The sequence below is a fragment of the Phodopus roborovskii genome, unplaced genomic scaffold (assembly GCF_943737965.1).
Source record: "Phodopus roborovskii unplaced genomic scaffold, PHOROB, whole genome shotgun sequence".
Classification (NCBI taxonomy): Eukaryota; Metazoa; Chordata; class Mammalia; order Rodentia; family Cricetidae; genus Phodopus; species Phodopus roborovskii.
The window spans coordinates 188,454-203,922 of record NW_026126529.1 but is presented as its reverse complement, the minus strand read 5'-3'; the positions used below and the strand labels follow the sequence as shown (position 1 = coordinate 203,922).

Genomic DNA, 15,469 nt, shown 5'->3' with positions numbered 1-15,469 from the left:
AACTCCCCTGCCAGAGTGTAGTGGGAAATGTTGATACATTCATGGAAGATAATTTAAGAATTCTCTGAATTAAGCAGGGTCTTGGTGGCACACTCCATTAATCCTAGCACTCCAGAGAAAAAGTCCGGCAGATATTTGTGAGTTCAAGTCCAACCTGGTCTACAAATCAAGTCCCAGGATAGGCTCCAAAGTACTACAAAGAAACCCTGTCTAAAACATCAAAGAAACAAAAAAAATATCTTAGACTGACTCTAAAACTATAAGCAAGCACCCAATCACATCCTTCCTGGCAAAACAGATGTTTTGGTCATGGTAGCTTTTACAACTGTAAAACAGCAATTAAGACACTCACCAAGTATATCATCTGTGCATAGAAATATGTTAATGTTATCCTTTTGTGGTGATATCTTGTTTACACAAATAAAGTCTGTTTGGGAGTCAGATATAGATGCAAATGCTGAGAGATCACAGAGAAGGAGCAAGCCACAGCTCATCTTATCTTCTAAGCATCTCAGGAGGAACAAAACAATTTCCTGTTTTTCCTTGCTTATATCCTGTTTCTGCCTAGCTACATCACTTCCTGCCTTTCTGGGCAGTACTGCAGACCAGTATTGTTAACTAGTGGCAAAGTCCATTCTCAGAACCCCAGAAAGACTTTGTGTAAGAAAGATATCACCACATCAGTTAAAATGAGAAAATGCTTTGTCAATGATTAATGAATGTATTAATGACCACTGGTAACAAACTTGTGACACTGTTCCTGAATTAAGTATCTCAATAACAGAAACTGTCAAGTCTAGGTTGTATGTTTTCAGCTGCCCAGATTGCAGCCATGTAAGGATGCTGTAATCTTCCTACAAGTGTTCCCTCTGTCCCTTTAACACATGGCTTCTGGGATACCCATTGGCTTTCACCAGCTTAATGACATCACCCTCCCTCAGCCAATCAGCAGTAGATAGTGTTTTGAGGTTACCTTGGAAATAACTGACCAAACATTCCTCACTGCTGAGCATCCTTGATCGTGCCCAGACGTGGACTTTTTACTGAGAAACCCAACAACCAGAGTACTCATCCCTTTATCCAGATCCTACACCTTTTAGAAACCAACAACCTGTTCTTTCATCCCTTCATCCATATCTACTCCTTTTCTTTGTTGTTCCTGACTTGAAGATGTCAGGTAGGAAAAAAAAAATTAATGGTTTCAATTTTTTTTTTAATGGACAGCTCCATAAACTGGGAAGCATCAAACAATGTGGGATTAAGGGGAAATTGGTGAACATCAGGATGATGACATAAATGTAGTCTTGGATATGACATTTCCTAGGGGTGTATTGGACAGAGAATTTCTCCATCCTGTCACTAAATGTGTCTTTACTTTCCTTGGTGAGATAGCAGGCTGGAAGGGCTCTCTGAGGTATTGTGTCTTAAGAGTATGAAAGGAGGAAACCAGACTATTCCTGGGACTGTTTCAGCTGAAGCACAGAGAGAGCTGGCTATGTAGACAGGTCAAGTAAGGGCTATGATTCTTCCCTGCACTAATTTTGTCTCATGAGAATTACCATGTTAATACTGTGGAACAGTGATGTTGGCATATCAGTGGAAATGTCTGCAATATCTTCCACACCTCCATGAGCAGGGTTGCCTGGCCGTCCAGGCTGGTTAGGCAGCTATGTCTTACTCATGGACCAGAAGGAAAGTTTCTTGGACCTTGGCTTTTACAGTTAGGCCTGTTACTTCATGGGACAGACAGGTCTGTGTTTCATGTCTAGAGCACAGAAGCAATAGTGTTTCCTGTTGTGACTCTTAAAACAAACTCTTGAAAATTAGTGTCAGTTCCAGGACTGTTTTTTTGGTGTGTTCCCTGAGCACTTGGGAGCTGAGGTACCTGAGCCAGCACTAGCAAAGTGCTGTCCAGTTTTAATGGAACCTTTCTTCATGTTAAAATTCTTTTTAATTTCTCAAATTGAAAGACCCCCACTATGCATATTGCCTGTTTGAACTGCTCTTGCCAACTAGACAAGGTCAAGTTATGGGAAAAATACTGGAGGGAACCAGTTGCTACTCTCATCCAATGTCAACCAGATATCTGTGGTCTGCAGCTTGGACCAAAGCAAGGTCAGCAGGATGATATCTGGGAACAGAAGGTTCTTGGAGCATTCTATGGAGACAACCAGAGTGCTGAGATAGTCATAACTGAATTCTTTTTTTTTTTTTTTTTTTTTTTTTTTTTTGTGCCCAACCTGAATAAGCAACTCTGTGCTTGGATAACCCAAATTGCCTTAATTGAATGGACCAATGAAATCCCTGTAACCATGCTTCTGCTTCTGTAAGCCTGCTTCTTGCCACCCCAACCCTATATAAACTGCCTGAGTTTTAACCTCAGCACACTAAGTCCCCTGAAATACTGAAGCGTCCACAGGTACCTGTGTAAGCAATAAACAGCCTCTTGTGCTTGCATCCAGTGGTCTGGTCTCGCCTATTGGGGGCAAGGACCTTACCCCAATGGGCTCCGAACTCTTGGGGTCTTTCAAAATGATAATATTTTTGTTGATGATGTTGGAATTGTTTTTTGCAAACCATCAAATCACATTAGCTTACATCTCCTCCCATATTTTCCCTCCAAACTTTTTGACCATCCCAAAGAAAAATTGAAAAAGTCTACAGCAAGTCTTTCCTTCGTTAACACAAATTGCCTTAATTGAATGGACCAATGAAATCCCTGTAACCATGCTTCTGCTTCTGTAAGCCTGCTTCTTGCCACCCCAACCCTATATAAACTGCCTGAGTTTTAACCTCAGCATAGGGACCGTGTATTCCCTGCAGCATGGTCAAAGTCTCACTGACCCACCCCTTAAAGATATCTGGTTCTTCTCCACCGCCAACACTCACCCTTTCTGCTTGAGCCATTAAGTGTGTAGAGCAACACTTCAGCATCTTTATCGCAATTTAAGGACTCTCTTCAGTGGCTTTTGGATTACACTATTTCTTTTTAATGTGAGGGAAGATAAAAGTCTCATGTTATCATTTCTAATTCTTAATTATGAGTCTGTCATCATAGATACCAATGCAGAGGAAGCTTCCTAGGCCATAACAGCCAATGACACCACAGATCATTGACTTCCACATGGCTTCAGGAGGCAGTATAGGTTATAGAGACCAATCTGACATGAAGCTACAGCACAGTCTATGGAGGCCTTTTGAGGAGGGCCAATTCAGATAAAGGACCACTCTCCATCTCCATTAGTGTGAGCTTCTGCAGCTCTGTTTCACTTCTACTTGGCCTGTTCATGGAGATCTGCTCTGTCATCGCCAGCATCATCTTCTTCTTTTCAGTCTCACGAGAATGCTTTTAAAAGGCATCTGCCCATAAGACCTGATATTTTAAATGTTTCAGAGTTCTTTTGTTCTCTCAATATCCTCTGCTCTCTCATCTCCCCTCAGTGTCTCCCAGGGGCTCTAAGCCTCCTGGAGCTGCTCTGTGGTTGTGCAGATGCCAGCAGCCACTGACATCTCAAATTGATATTTACTGAATAAATTCTTGAAAAAATTTAGGATGTAATCTGTTGCATTTGAAGTTAGGTCATATCTACAAACTCATCAGCTGTATAATACGATTAAAAGCCTTCAACTCTATGACCATAGTGGTCATTAAATTAGCAGTGCATAAATGAACAAAAACTAACATTAGTTTCTGGAGAAGCAGAGGATTTGTTTTCCTAAGTTCTTTTATTCTTGCTTACAGGCAAGTTTTTAAAATCCTGTCTCAGACACCAACAGAGCTCAAAGGGACTTTTCACTCCTATGGCCCCAAATGGGGTAAGTCTCATTCCTTTTGAAAACAATGTTCTTTGACATGCAATCATATATAGAAATTTAAAGAAATGGAATCATTTTTTAAATTAGTTGTTATTCAACTTAAAATCTATCTTATTTTACATACTAATGCCAGGTGCCTCTCCCTCCCTTCTATCCATTCCCCTACCTCCCCCTTTAGTAGCAAAGTAAGGACATCCAAAACTGGGTAGTTCACTAAATTTATTGAGCTGTATTGCTGCATGTGGTGTTTTATTTACTATAATTTCTTTAGTAAGAGCTTTTTCACACACTTACTCTCTCTCTCTGTCTCTATTTCTATCTCTCTCTCTCTCACACACACACTGTGTATGTGTGAATGTCAGACCGGAGACATACAGAATGGTAGGACAGTAGGAGGTGGCTTCTGATGTTCCTCTATCTTGTCTTTTCTGTTTTAGAACAAGAGCACCATGCAAAAATACCAAGAAATATCTCTTCTGCCAAAAGAGCGGTTCGGATTTTTAATTTCCATAGGAATGAATGTGGAAGTCAGCGACAAAGTACCCATGGAAATGTATATAAAAATGAGTGATGACCTCCTGGAGATGGCGGCAGATCTACAAACAAAAGAACTTAAAGAGGAAGCATTTGTGTTATACCACAAATTTTTAACGTGAGAACCTGCACTTTCTATCTCCTTTCCTGTGACAGATCCCTTACTAATCCTGTCTTAATCTTCATGTTTCTCCCCTCTGCTGACATTATAGAACTTGAGAAAGACATCTTTCTGTCAGATTTATGGCCGCTCACACAAATGTTTTTCCTTGCTATTCAAAGACACGAGAACCACAAATAAGGGAAATCATGATAGTTCATGAGCATGTTTCCACATGGCCTTCATTTTAGAGGAAAGTTTGCAGTTATTTAAGTGGTTGTGTCTGCATTGGTGAGTGTGTCAACTGCTGTATCTCTGGCCAGGCATTCAGTCACAGACTTATTCCTATGTATGGCAGAGCCCAGATTGCTCTTCTCTTAATCCTGTAGCATATTGTTTAGTTAAGAAAGAAGTTAGCATTTCCTGAACCTAAATAGGAACCAGAGAACTATGTACTACCTGGGGTCAAAGTGGCTTAGCATACTTTCTGTGTTTTTGATCATACGTGGATAGGCAGAATAAATGCAAGATGGCAGAGCTGTCACCAGATATTTACACGTATGCTAAGTGACATGAATGCTTTGTGTTTGAGGAAGGGAAAGATGGCAAAGGTCTCACCAGTCCTGCCTAGCCCTGTGTTTGGTGAAAGAGAACCTGAGGACATAAATGCAGGTGACTATAAGGAGCCCAGGCTCTTGGGAAGACCTCTGTGGTCCTGAATCTATTGATCTTCTGAAGGCTGTTTGTGCTGAGTAGGCATATCTCCATCAGGTTCCACAGAGGAAAAGAAAGGTCAGACTTAGACATGAACACAGATAGCACATTTTATAATTCTCAGGTTGTGCAACTTGAAGAACATGACTCGGATGCTTTTCCAACTTTGGTTTTCTGCCAGGTGAAGGTAATCTCTTGAGATTACAGTAAACATCCCTCTATTTCCTCTCCTTAAGAGAAATAAGTGTGTTACTAGAGTACTTATTTGCCCCTCCAAACAAACATCAGTTTGTCACAACCATTTTTCAATCCCACCCTGCACTCAAGAAACTTTCTTGGTTCCTGGACTGACAGGAGTGTTGAAGCACGTTAGCAGTCTTTGTGGGTGCCTCGTCTCACTAGGTTCCTTTGCACAGCTCCCTGCAGCTCTGTGTTCTCCCAGTGTTTCTTTTCATTACCTAATACTCTCAGGGAGAAGTTGTTCCCTGCTCAGAAACAATACTCTGTGCTTCTCTATGAGCACACATCCTTCTCCTTTGGTAGTAGAAGGATGAGACCACACTCTATTTTTTCTTTTGAAGTTCAGGAGGAGGATGGTCTGTTTCCTTGATAGTCTGTGAGCTCATTAACCCTCCCTGCTAGGATGACAAGCACACACAATATCAGATTAGCTACATTACTTGATAGCTGATATTTTAGGAATGCACTAGTTGATAGAAGAATTACGACCTTTCTTTCTCTAGACACTGGGATGGATATGGATGTAACATATCAGGGTAGAACTCTTCTCACTCCAGCATCTTCTGAAACCATGCCTAGAGAGACCAAATTTTTTCAGGGTCTCATTTACAAATTTGGACCTTTTCTGCTCACATATTAATGCTGTTTTATTGCTTTAGACTCTTCGTGGAGAAGCTGAGACATGGCCCAGAATACTGGAACACCCTTTCCAAGGGAACACGATCCAAAATCAACAAGGTAGGTCTTTTTTATCCATGTGGCAGTCCTAAATCTCCAGAGTCACAGGGAGCTACTTAGAGAAAAGTCACAGATCCTGTCCCTGGGTAAACAGGACATCTCTCAGCATCACAATACAGAAGAAAGGGATGGCAGCAAATTGGGGTCAAGTCATAAATAAGATTCTGACATCTCATGGAAATAGATAGTATCCCCAGTACAGGAAGGGACTTTTAGAGCCCATTCTCCATGGTATGATACTTCTTTAGCATGCAGACACGGGGTGGTGGGGAGCCTAAACCCTATCACAATTGATTTAACAGTCTTTGATGATTCCTCATGGAAGGCCTCGCCCTCTCTGGGGAGTGGAAGGGGGATGGGATGGGTAGGGGTCTGTGTGGGGAATAGGATGATAGGAGTGAGATGGAACTGGATTAGATATATAAAATAAGAAAAAATATTAAATTAAAAAATATTCATAAGTCCCTTCCCATTTGTTTTCTTTCCCCCTTTGCTGACATTAGGTCAGTTCTAATTCTCCCTTTCTGTTTTGTTTTGCAGACAATACATAGGGTCTTTGACATAGTTGAGGCCCTGAAGAGACAACTCCTGCAGCAATATAGCGAGGAGTACTCAGAATACCTGGCAGATAAGGTCAGTGTGTGAGCATGAAGACAGGATGTTTTTGTATCACTTAATCAGCCTGTGACCTGGGACTCTGTTTTACTGTCAGCGGAGGTTGTGATCCAAGGAACAGGATCTACACATTCTTGCAAACATATGCACTCATACCTATAGAAGACAACACACACATGCACGCACACATGCACCTATTTACACCCATATACTCATGCATATTCATAGTCACAGATGCATACACCCCAAGTGTATTATGGTTTTGAGAACATTGAGACCAAACTGTCCCTTAAGAAAACCTTACAGTATCTGAGTAAAGGGGTGTTGGTTGTTTTTCAAAGTAGCAAGGTTATGGAGGGGATCATAGATGCTGTGGTGATTTGTCATACCTGAACACAACTTCCTTTGTTCATCTCTTTGTTGGCAGGTCTTTTTCTTCTGACTTTTGAAATATTAGACTAATCCCATTTTTCTTTCTATAGAAAAAAAGAGAAGAAGAAGAGGCAGAAAATAAGACCTTTTGGCATGAAGTAAGAAATACCATCAAACAATCCGCACGCAGACTTTGCCAAATGGAATGATCTTCTAGACAGGCTGGTGGATGGAGTTGAGGAAGACAGGAGCAGAGAGGACTTGGCACTTAAAAGTGCTAAAGTGTCTTCTGAAGAATGCACTGTTATTACAACATCAGTGCCATGCAGTCCACAAGAATCCATCAAAGATATGAAAATGGGCCCATCATCAGACACACAGGGTGGAGAGGTGAAGGTGGTGGAAAGCCCAGGTAAGTCACCACAGGTTCATGTTTTTATTTTATTTTATTTTTAATTTAATTTATTATTTTACATGTCGATCCCAGTTCTTTCTCCCTCCCTCCCTTATTCACTCTCTTTTACCCTCTCTGCCCTCTCATATGCACTCTAACCACCCTCCCCTCCCATCCCCCACCCAAATTCCATATGTAGGGGAATGCCATCCAGTTGGGGTCATGTGAAGTAGGGACTAGGGCTTCGCTCCTGTCTCTAGATTAAGGCAGTTATCCCTCCATGGGGGATGTGTTCCAAAGTCCTTTTGTGCACCAGGGATACATCCTGGTTTTACTGTCTGAGGTCCCTTAGACTGCTCAGTCCTTCTGGCTGAGACCCATATTCAGGGGGGCCTGAGTCATTTCCATTCTGGCTTCCCAGCTATCATTCTGGTGGCCCATTAGCTCCTCCTTGTTCTTGTAAGCTGTCTCTATGTGTTTCTGCCTCCTGGTGTTGTCCTCTCCATCTGCATCTGAGTTCTACTTCGACTCAGTGTTTATGTATGGGTGTTTGCTCCTCTTTCCAACAGGCACTAGTTGATGTCTCCATGGATAAGTTAGTTGTTGATCTCACTCTCACTCTTCCGGAAAGGGAGCCTTTCCATGGAAGCTCAAATTGTTAGTTGGCAGCAGTCTTGTAGTTCTCTAGACCTCATGATTTTAAAGACTTATGTTTAAATAGAGCCTATTGCATCAGGGTCAGCCACACACATTTGCGAGTGCACCTCACCAGTCTAGTAGTGCTGTGCTTTTGAAGAGGTGTCTGAAGTTGGGAGCACTAAGCAGCACAGAGAAAGCATCATCCCCCATGCAATTTCCCCAGTCTTTGTCTTTCCTGGATCCCCTTTGCTGTGGTAATAGAATCTCGAGTGACTAGTATTTTCTCTTTCCTTCCTGCCATCTGACTTCCCATAAAAGAAGACTTTAACTTAGTTTAAGCCAGTTCAGTTTCTTCAAAACTCATGATATTCAGATACTCATCTTTTCAGAGCTCTGGAGAGAATAGAGGAAGCACATTAAAATACTCCTGAATTATTGCTCATCGTGAGGACTTTGCTGTGCATTGGTAATTCCGAAAAGACTATTTTGGTTGTATGTGATTGAATTTTCAGCATCAGGTAGACCTCTGTAGGATTCTCCTAGTAGGTCAGGGAGATAATGACACTGACTGAGTGCTAGCTGTGACAGCCTCAAACCTAGGGTAGAATCTCCAGAAATCACCTGACAATTGGCTGTGGGTGGCCACCTCCCTATTCTAAGATCTCTTCAGGTTACAGGAGACAGGGAGACAGAGAAGACCTGTTTTTTCACAGCACAGATAACAGGGAAGACACAGAGCACAGAGAGATTCTTTTAGACTTACAGTGCCGGGGAAGGCCTGCACTCCAGGCAGTCTGCTCACATCTGCAGATGTGCTGTCACAACTGCGCATCCTGGCCCACACATGAACATACACATTCTGAAAAATGCACACATAACATAGACATGTACAAACACATGGTTCATATATGAAGGATTTCAAAGGAGAAATCACGAATATTGAAGAAAAAAGTTCTCAAATATGCCATCTAAATACATTATTACTTTTACTTTTTATTTGTATCATCTGGCTTTACAGCCTAAATAGGCCTTAACTTGAAATCCTGGCCCCTCACCTAGGAAATGCTTAAAATCCAAATATGCAACTACTGGGCTGGAATTTTACATATTTCTAAAGTATTGGTTGATTCTTGTCTGCACTGGCATGAGTCAAATCTCTCCTTGAATGACAACCTCAAGCAAAATTGCAATTCCCTTCTTAATTACACATTGGTGAGAGTCAGAGTGCCCCAGCTGTGGCCCTGTGTATTCAACAATCAGCATATTTGCAGATGATCTTAGAGAGTCAGTCTTAGAGAGCCTAAAGCCTGTGCACTCAGCAATCTACACATCTGCATAACATAACATCGGAGCAGAAGTAAGCTATTCTGTTCCTTTTGGACTGTAGAAACAACCAGGATAGAGTATGTGGCCTCAGCTAATTTGAGGGAAAGAGCTTTGAGAAGAAAGTTCTCACCTGGATTGTGGTTGTATTATAGGCATGGGGCTCCTGAAGTGATATCCAATAACTTTGAGATTTTTCCTCCAGGCCACCAGGCTGAGCTCCGCTCATGGACACCAGGTCCTGTAACCTCAGACTTCTCTCTCTTTTCCTTTGCAGGTCAGAACTCCAAAGGCCTCCGCCCTGTAGTCCTTCCAAAGGACCTTTGTGATCAGTTTCTGCGTTGTGCACGGAAGAACACCAGGAAAGGCATAGAGACATGCGGTATATTATGTGGTACCATGGTAAATATAGGAAAACCCCTTCTTGATCTGAGGCTGTATCTTATTCCCCTTTGGCTGCCCTTGACTCCCAGAGAATATATCTAGGGGCTGTATCCATACATATCCCTCAACAGAAGGAACCAAGTGTGAAATGACATTAGCTAACTTGAATTTGATGAGTTTCTGTGTCCTGGTGATTACCTACTTTGTGCTAAGGCTTAGAATAGAAACTAAACACTTCAAGACCTGTGAGCAGACCTAATGCCTGCTGCAAACAAAACCCTAACCTAGGATATGCTATTGGAGACATCTCATGTTCATCTCATTACCCCTACATTTTTCTGTTTCCCAGGAAAGCACTGGAGCAGTCAAGGTGGGGAAACACTGGGGTGAGGGTAAAGGATGAGGGTCATTCACTGGGGTGAGGGCTTCATTTATTTATGGAAAGTTGGATTGACAGTAACTGTAACAAGTTGTTTTCTTGTAGCAGGTCAAAGAAGAATACCATGTGACCCACATAATTATTCCTGTGCAGACAGCAGGCCCTAATTATTGTTATGCGGAGAATGAGGAGGAAATATATTTCATACAAGAGGAACTGGGCCTTCTGACGTTAGGTTGGATTCATGTAAGCAAATTGATTTCACAGGTGGTGAGCCCAGATCTGTGTCTGCACAATCAAGACGAATTTCATCCATCTGTGAGCACCCACAGTCACTGGTGTTCTAGTGTTTAGTCAAAAGGCACATTCCTTGGTGCATTTCACCTTTACTAATTTACCTCTTCCTCAGTGTAGTTCTTCATAGTTCCACTTCTTGGTTAATGTGTTGTGCATTGTAGACTCCCTAGGAAGTAAGAAAACATGGTGTAGACACCATCACCCTAAATGCTGTATGGAAGTATTTCACTCAGTCAAGAGAGTTCCCTCTGTTGATATCTTTTTGCCTTTATGAAGAAGTATTTGGTTTTGTACACCCAAAGAGCTTCTTCATGCAAAGTTGCATTCAAATTTGCTTATTTCCCTTACAATAATACACCATGGCAGATGGAAGTAGGTTCTGTGAAGCCAGGTGAAGGCAGGAGATAATCCCCTGGAGGCTTTTGTTTGCAGAGATTCAGCCTGGTAAATGGTGGGTGTGACAGCAGGAGAAGTGACTTTCTGACAGATAATAAGACCTAAAGGGGACTGCTTGAGCACAGTGGGTTATTCCATAACAAAAGGCTGCAGGAGAACTGGTCATGGGTTTCCCAGAAGCCACAGACCAGGGCCAGTAAGAGAGAGAATTCAGGATGTGACCTAGGGACAAACTCCATCAGCAAGGGGATTCAGTTCTCATGCTGGAGCTGGGGTTCATTGATGAGTTTGGCTTCTGAAATTTAAGCAGGCCATGGTGCCAGAGACTAAAAGGTTTAACTAATCCATAGAAATACAGTATACAGGCAGAATACTGGCATCCTGTCATTCAGGAGGTAAGACTTCTGGATGATGACTTTGGCACCAAAAAGTAATAACCAGAAAGAAAGAGGCTTGAAAAAATGGGTTGAGTTTACGGCTATCTGGGAGTCTTACAGGACTGTCATGTTGAGCCTTCATCTAAGCTGTAGATCCCATAGGAAGGGAGAGTCATGAGGCCACTCTGTGCAGAACTAGTTTAACAGAATCTTCAAATGTACATGGATGGGGCAATGGCTTGTTTTGTTGGTTTTACCAGTTTTTACTTCCTTTCTTTTTCCAAATGTTTTCTATTTTAAAATATAGCTAATTTGTAAGTATGCATACATTTGCAGTGTAATTAATGACTTCTTGATGAAACATCCATGTGAATAATACTCTTAGAGAAGGAAACAGGAACCTTTCAAGGGCCTTGTCAAGCTTTGCAACTTCTCTCTTCTGAGACTGATCTCCTTCTTGTTCTAACTATCTCTTTCTCATTTCATTAGTATTCATCTACTAAGTGTGCCTTCCTCCATGACATCAGCATTTCAGTACTGCTTGTGTCTTGAAATGTAGAGGTTAGATATTTGGTTTTTACATCTGGCTTGCTTGCCTTAACATCTGCAATGTTCATCCCCTTTGTGGCATGCAGTTGCCTGAGGTGTGCTTAAACCTGGCAGGCTATGAAGGAAGGGAGGGAAGAGGCATAAGTTAATGCAACAGTACTAGGTAGAGTAACACAAAATACGACCAGATGTGGCTTCTCTTCACATAGGAAGATATCCCACAGCTCTTAATGGCAGGGAACTGAAGACTCACAGAGTCTGTTGAACTGAAGTTCTATATAGTTTGGGAACTCTTGGTTAAGATGGAATAGATTCTATTGTTGGCAGGAGGGAAGCAGATGTAGGTTAGAAGCTAAAGGACAAACTTGGAATGGTTATTGTTTAGACATGAGGTATAAGTAAATATGGATGAATAAAAGTTTAGTCCTCAGTGAGGGAACAGCCTCAAGTAATTTTTTAAAGCTCAGCTTCTAATGACCTTATAGATTAGGTTGATAAGTGAGGTCATTTCCTCTTCCTTCTCCACCTAGCAGACCACAGATGTGTCCCAGCATGATTTGGCAAGTCATTGTGGGAGGCAGTGGTTGAAGATTCTTGGGACCTGCTGTGTTGGGTATGTCATTGGGCTTACTGTGATTTCTTGAATTCTTTTGTCTCCATAGACCCATCCAACCCAGACTGCCTTTTTGTTGAGTGTGGATGTACACACACATTTTTGCTACCAGAAGATGCTGCCAGAATCAATTGCAGTGGTGTGCGCACCCAAATATAAACAGTGAGTATATATAATTTAAGCCTAGACGGTACAAGAGCAAAATCCTCTATGGCTCAGAACACTGTAAAAACTAAGTAATAACCAGAAAGTCTTAACTGAGTGCTATAGAAGCCCCCTTTTAAGGTGAACATTCTAACACCAGCTGCTCTTAACAGATGTGCTGACACCACTGTTCGTTTTCTAAGACAAAGCACAAAGAAGTGATCTCAAGTGTCAGAGGTTGAAGATATTCCACACAAGAAACTGCCTAAAGTGTCTTTCTCAATGTCACCTTAGTCTGAATTCCTCAGCAGAGCTAGTGTTGGGAAAGCAATGAATCATCCTGTTTCTTTGAAAGAATTTTGTACCCTGGATAATGTCCCACAGGAATTAGTGGTCATAGGTTTGAGCGCTACCCCATTTATTCCTCACAGTGATTGGCCTGAACTGGATTGATTCTTCTTTGTGCTCAATTCTACTGTTGAGAATTTTATTATTAAGTCAAACTACAAGAAAGGGATCAAGAGAGAGAAAACCATAGAGAGAGATACACGTAAGGAGAGGAATGAGAAGGAGAGAAAAGAGAGGAAGAAAAGGGAGGGAGGAAAATTAGGACTATGACAAAGAAGACATAGTCTAACAGAACTTCAATGATAGTGTTTACTAGGAATAGAAGGAAGACATACACATCATCTGTGCGGGAGGAAGAATTGTGCAGGTCAGAGCAGAGAGAGCAGGAGAGCAGGGGAATAAGTGTAGGTATGAAAGAGAAAGAAGAGAGGACATAGAGGAGAGGAGAGAGAGGGAGGAAAGAAAGGGGAAGGGGAGAGAAGAAGATGGAAAGAGGGAGAGGAGAGAGAGACGAATGAGTGTTGTGGGGATTTCTGTTTGACTGTGAGTCTGCCTTTCTCTTTTCAGAACAGGAATTTTCACACTGACAACTTTTGGATTAAAAGAAATATCAAGCTGCCCCAGGAGGGGCTTCCATCCCCATAATCAGGACTCAGCTCTTTTCTGTGTAGGTATCTGTATACAGGAGAAGAAACATAATAACATTGTGAGAATATCCAAACCCTGTCCCACAAAATTTATAAGAGCCAGGGATACAACCACAGAGATTCAAGGAAGCTTGAAATCCTGGAATCAGAATGCTAAGTCTAAGAGGTAGAACATTCTGTGTGTGATTATATGTATCATAATTAATATGTATATGCATTTGTATAGAATTTGGATCACACTCTGATCCTAAAGGGAAAATAACACTTGTATACATTTCAGCTCTTCTTTTAAAAAGATATATAATTTTATATTTCATTATATTTATACCTGTACTTTCATTGTGTAGCTTTTTAAAAATAGAACCTATTTTTATTTTAATTTGTTGTCTCTGTGGATTTTCACATGGGAGTTTAGTGCCTGTGTGGTAAAAGACGTTTGCAGATGCCCTAGATATGGAGCAAGGCAGTGAACACTTCCTACTTCCCTTCAAGAATAGTAGGTGTTGTTAAACCCAGCACTATTCTCAAGGCCCCACCTTGCAAGTCATGGTTCATACCAGGGTGATCAGTTTTTTGTAGCCAGAAACTTTCTACCAGAACTGTTCAAAATTACCTACCTCCATTTTGGAGTACAGTAATGTTGTTTCTGAGATATTAAATGATATTGCTCATTTTAAAAACGAATTATCTAGAACGGGAGTTCCCAAGTTGCCAATTGTAATAACCCCTTCCATGGTGAAAAACACCCATAACATAAGCTCTTGGGCAGTTGCAGTAGATCATCAATTTGAGGCTAATTGATGTTACATAATAAGACTTTTAGACTGATGATTACCTATCATGTTGTAGACCCAGAGTGACCATCCCTGAAATGTCAGTAATGTCACCCTTACAATCTGATTAATGTAATGACTCCCCTCAAGGTCTATTGGGTCACCTTTGCCATCTGATGTACATTATGACTCCAATGGTGCACTGCACTTACACATCTCTAACAACAAACACAATAACAAAAACAACAACAACAAAAAAACTATTTGCTATGTGACTCTGGAAAATAGATGGAAAAGATCCTGAGATACACAGAGATGATTGACTCTAAACATGAGGCATGAGGAGAACTATGTGGGAGTGTTGGGGACCAGAACTTTTGACATTACTTCTAATGACATCAAGATTTCACCACTTGGCTGAGAACTATCTGGCTGCAATGAAATTCTTCAATCAAAACTTACTGCTCGGGATGTGGCTCAGTTGTGATAGTGTTCCAATTTTAAGCATTAGTATCTGAAATCCTTTCCCAGCACTGATGAAAACAGTTGTGCTTATGTTTGCCTATAATCCAGCACTGGGAACCTCGAAGCAGTAGTATAATGTCAGGATCCTTCTGGCTTAGCTAGGCTATGTGTGCTAGCCTATGTCGCACAAGGCCCTCTTTTGGTATAAATAAAATGTACAAGTTGTTTCAAAACTGATTTCCATTCCCTAACAATATTTCCCTTTTTCCAATTGCAGGACTGCCGTCATGTCACCATCCAAAACAGCAGGGTGACAATCACGGATTTGCGATGAGTAAATCCCACAGACCCACCTCAGTGGGAGCCTGTGTGTGTGTGTGTGTGTGTGTATGTGTGTGTGTGTGTGTCTGTGTGTGTGTGTGTATTTTGTATATATGTGACTGAATGTATGATGGTGTGTATCTGTGTATGTATGTTAACCTGTGTTATGTATTTTACATCTGTGTTAAGGATATCAATGGTATAGTATGTATTTATGGCACACTGTGTTCATTCACAGAGCCCAGATGAACCACCTGCCTCTACCACAATACCAGGTTTTTATTTTAAGTC

At 41.4% G+C, this 15,469-nt stretch overlaps 1 long non-coding RNA gene across 1 annotated transcript; it reads left to right on the top strand.

Moving 5' to 3' along the window:
• Nucleotides 1-12,565: 12,565 nt before the first annotated feature.
• Nucleotides 12,566-15,204, top strand: LOC127232525 (uncharacterized). Its single transcript, XR_007835392.1, has 3 exons — nt 12,566-12,642; nt 13,540-13,639; nt 15,135-15,204. It is a non-coding gene; the product is annotated as an uncharacterized LOC127232525 (long non-coding RNA).
• Nucleotides 15,205-15,469: the final 265 nt, after the last annotated feature.